The sequence below is a fragment of the Panthera leo genome, chromosome D1 (assembly GCF_018350215.1).
Source record: "Panthera leo isolate Ple1 chromosome D1, P.leo_Ple1_pat1.1, whole genome shotgun sequence".
Classification (NCBI taxonomy): Eukaryota; Metazoa; Chordata; class Mammalia; order Carnivora; family Felidae; genus Panthera; species Panthera leo.
In genome coordinates, this window is record NC_056688.1 from 62,497,407 (window position 1) to 62,501,550 (window position 4,144).

The 4,144-nt window shown below is 41.1% G+C and overlaps 1 pseudogene; it reads left to right on the plus strand.

Annotated features, from left to right (window-relative positions):
- The first annotated feature begins 1,464 nt into the window (after positions 1-1,464).
- On the plus strand, positions 1,465-2,404 carry LOC122200336 (annotated as a pseudogene).
- Positions 2,405-4,144: the final 1,740 nt, after the last annotated feature.

Genomic DNA, 4,144 nt, shown 5'->3' on the forward strand with positions numbered 1-4,144 from the left:
GACATACACAGATGAAAACAAATGTGTCATTTTAACAGCTACATCCAATGGCTTCTGATCATTGAAAACTAGTTTCAGTTCTTGGTTCATACTTCTATTAAAAATCCTTTCTTATCACCTCAGCCTCCATTCCAAAAATGCCTCGCTACTATGGTAATCAACTTTCAAAAATTGTTGTTACCCTAGGGGGATAGGTTTCTTTTTACAGAGATTGAAGAACGAAACACAATGTCATGGCATTATACGGCTCAGGAATTCTGACAGACTATCTAACCAATGTTCCTTTGCTGATTAGAAGTAGTACAGTATAGGTGGCTAAAAATTGGGTTTTAAACGAAATAGAACTTTGCATCTAGACTGAGTATTATTGTAAGTGATCTTGGAATTTTCTCAACCTTTCTTCACCTCATTTCCCTCATTTGTAAAGTCAGGTAAGACATACCTCACATAGTTGTTTTAATCTCAAGTGAGATAATGCTCCAAATATAGATTAACACAGTGCCTAGTAAGTATTGAAAATCCATTGAATACACTGCAGACATTTTTATTTTCTTGTTAGCTAAACAAATGCAAAACAGTTAAGTTTAAATACTGAGGAAGCAGAGTAATTTCCACACATGGGATGACATCTGAACAGAACACCAGTGCCAGGTGAACAAATCAAGGGACCCTGCACAGCATGATTTTTAAGACTCCAGATATGCTGATCTCAAACATGTTGCAGGCATCTCTCACTGCAACAGGCAACTCTTTTTCATGACTTTCTTTGGACTTGCTTTTAAAAGTCAGCAGGAGAGGAGTCCTGGGAACACTTCACTTTCATGTGAATGAAGTTCATCTTCACCTACCCCCTCTCAAAATATTCTGCATACTGCTCTGTCATGATTCTTATCATTGTCTTTATATTTATCTAACCTTATCACCAAGGAAGGACTGTCACTTCCTTGAGAACAAAGATAATCTTTGTGTCTCCTGTATATAAAGGGTAAATAAAAAGCACACAGAAAGAAAGGAGTCACAACACTGAGCAGTACCTGCTGTGGAAACTGGGGACATTATCTAGGCAACTGGGTAGAGAGATTGAGAGAGGAATTACTGAAGACAAATCTCACCACCTTCACATTGCTGAAATCAGGGGGTCTATTTTATCACAATGTTCAAAAGTAAACATGCTGCTCCTAGCTAACTGAAATTACTAATTCGATTTTATAAGATTGTTTCATTAAGAAATTAGAAATATTCAGGAAATGAGGAGAAACAAAATTTGCTGAAGATTTAAATGAATTTCTTTTTTCTGTATGTAACATGCAAAATCCCCAGTTAAGGCAAAATAAGCTGATGGAGCCATAAGTTACATCCAATGAACTCGAATTTTTTTATTTCATTTTAACCACAGTCAGAGGTTAATTTTGATCCTAATTTTTTATATCATCAAAGAAAATCTGTAGAAACAGAATCCACAAGATGACAACTCATGGAAATGACTCCACTAGGGTTTCAGACTTTCTCCTGAATTGTTTTGTCAGGTCCCCCAGCTGGCAGCTCTGGCTGTCCCTGCCCCTCAGCCTCCTATTCCTCCTGGCCATGGGGGCTAATGTTATTCTCCTAATCACCATCCGGCTGGAGGTCTCTCTACACCAGCCCATGTACTACCTGCTCAGTATTGTCTCCCTGCTGGACATTGCTGTCTGCCTCACTGTCATCCCCAAAGTCCTGGCCATCTTCTGGTTTGACCTCAAGTCCATCAGTTTCTATGCCTGCTTCCTCCAGATGTACATCATGAACTGCTTCCTTTCCATGGAGTCCTGTACATTCATGGTCGTGGCCTATGACTGCTATGTGGCCATCTGACACCCACTGAGGTACCCATCCATCATCACTGACCAATTTGTAGTCAAGGCTGCTGTCTTTATTTTGGCCAGGAATGCACTTCTTACTGTGTCCATTCCCATCCTCTCTGCCCGGCTCCATTACTGTGGGAGAAATGTCATTGAGAATTGCATCTGCCAATACGTCTGTCTCCAGGCTCTCCTGTGATGATGTCACCATCAATCGCCTCCTCCAGTTTGCTGGAGGCTGGACACTGCTAGGATCTGACCTCATCCTCATCTTCCTCTCCTACACCCTCATACTGCGAGCTGTGCTGAGACTCAAGGCAGAGGGTGCTGTGGCCAAGGCCCTGAGCACATGTGGCTCCCACTTCATCCTTATCCTCTTCTTCAGCACCATCCTTCTGGTCTTCGTGCTCACTCATGTGGTGAAGAAGAAGGTCTCACCCAATGTGCCAGTCCTGCTCAACGTCCTCCACCATGTCATCCCTGCAGCCCTCAACCCTATAGTTTATGGAGTGCGAACCCAGGAGGTCAAGCAAGGAATCCAGAGATTACTGAAGAAAGGGTGGTAATAAGGACAACAGGATCTCTGCATTTCTAATACATGATGACTTATAAATCAGTTAATGGAAAATTGGGTTGGAACTCATAGCTCAAATAAATTGAGATAGTAAGTTCAAGGAAAGAAGTAAATTTAAATCTGAAACAATTTCTTGACTCTATCCCTCTGCTTCAAATCCTAATGCTCCCCCAAGAAAAATCTCTCATTTCTGTGACTTTTTAAAAATTTTTCCCAATCTTTGGAGTTCTATTCTGTCTGAAATATGAGAACTCAGGAGGATGAACTCTATAGTTGAGAAATAAATCCCAGTTAATACTGTATTTACATTTCTATACAAGTAATTTTTTAAATATAAAACTGTGGGTATCAATGCCCTTGGTTGTAACATTGTTATTAATTTATTACTGTTTTTAACCTAGTTGCATAATGCAGTTGAAAAAGACCACAGTATTTAAATGTTAGCTCTGAATGATGAATAATAGGTAGAGTCCATAAGTAAATCTCTTTCCATTACCTCCAACTAAGCCAGTAATTTTCTTCTCTTCCCATCTTTGCCCAAGCAAAGACTGCGCCTTTTCTGGTGCAACCCTCAGAGGGCTAGAGCTCTTGCAAGAATTGCTCACATGTGGAGAAATGAGATTTACTGGGTTTCAGAGAAGTTATCACACAAAGCCTCTTCTTTGGTGTCCTCACACCAGTGTCTGTGCTTGAAGCTTCATCTTCAGAATTCGAAGACTCACTCTGCGATGTGCGTATAGGTTTCTGCTTTGGTGTACTAACATGTCACAGCATCAGAAGATGTCCCAGCAATGAAACGTTAAGCTATTAGGGCCTACTATTAATTAAGCAAAGACTTCCTAGGCAACTGCTCTGGTATAGAAACTTTGTTAGAGTTTGAGGGCACAAAGATGCACAGAACAAATATGCAATCATTGAGGAATGCATATGCTATTTTTTAGACAGAATATAAAGCAATCTAGGCCCTATAAAATTGAAGAAATATTTTCTTCCACATAGAAGGAGGTGGAAAGAAATGAGGTATAAATAAGCACAGTAAACAACTTACAAAAGAGAAAATTCCTGAGATGGTGAGTTAGAAGTTCTGAACTCTAGTACTCGCACAACCACATACAAGATTGTGACTGGAAACAAATCAGTAGCCTCACTGAGTTTCAGCACCTTCATCTGTTACATGAAGACAGTGAACTAGTTATTTTAAAACGTATTGCTTGTTCTAAGAGTCTATGAAACCATGTTTTCCCTTTAGATAGGCAAACCCTCTCCTTTCTCCTTTCTCCTTTTTTTTGTTCAGTCCCTGTGGCTGTTTCCACTTTTCCACTGTCTCTCCAGCTGCTTTTGGGGGGATGGGGAGGTAGGGAGGGGTGCTTTTCCCATACTCACCCACACCCACCTGTCTCCATCCTCTATCCACAAGCAAAAACAGCTCCCTGCCCTCCACGGCTTCTCTCTTCCCCAGTTCACCTCTCTGAGCCACGTACCTGGCTCGGTTAATCATCAAATCAGTTTTCTAGGTGTGCAAGATGGTTTAGTGTTGATCTGGCTGCATTTCAGAGACAAGAGATGCAAAAAAAACTTCCATGCTTTTCCAACACCTTGCCTCCTCCCCTAACAGGTAGGTGGAATACAGCCATAGAGAGGGTGGGGCAGAAGCCCAGGGCATTGTCCACAGGGGAGATCTGCAAGTAGCAGGGCCCGTGACAAAGAACAAATGGCTATTAAAAGGTGACAA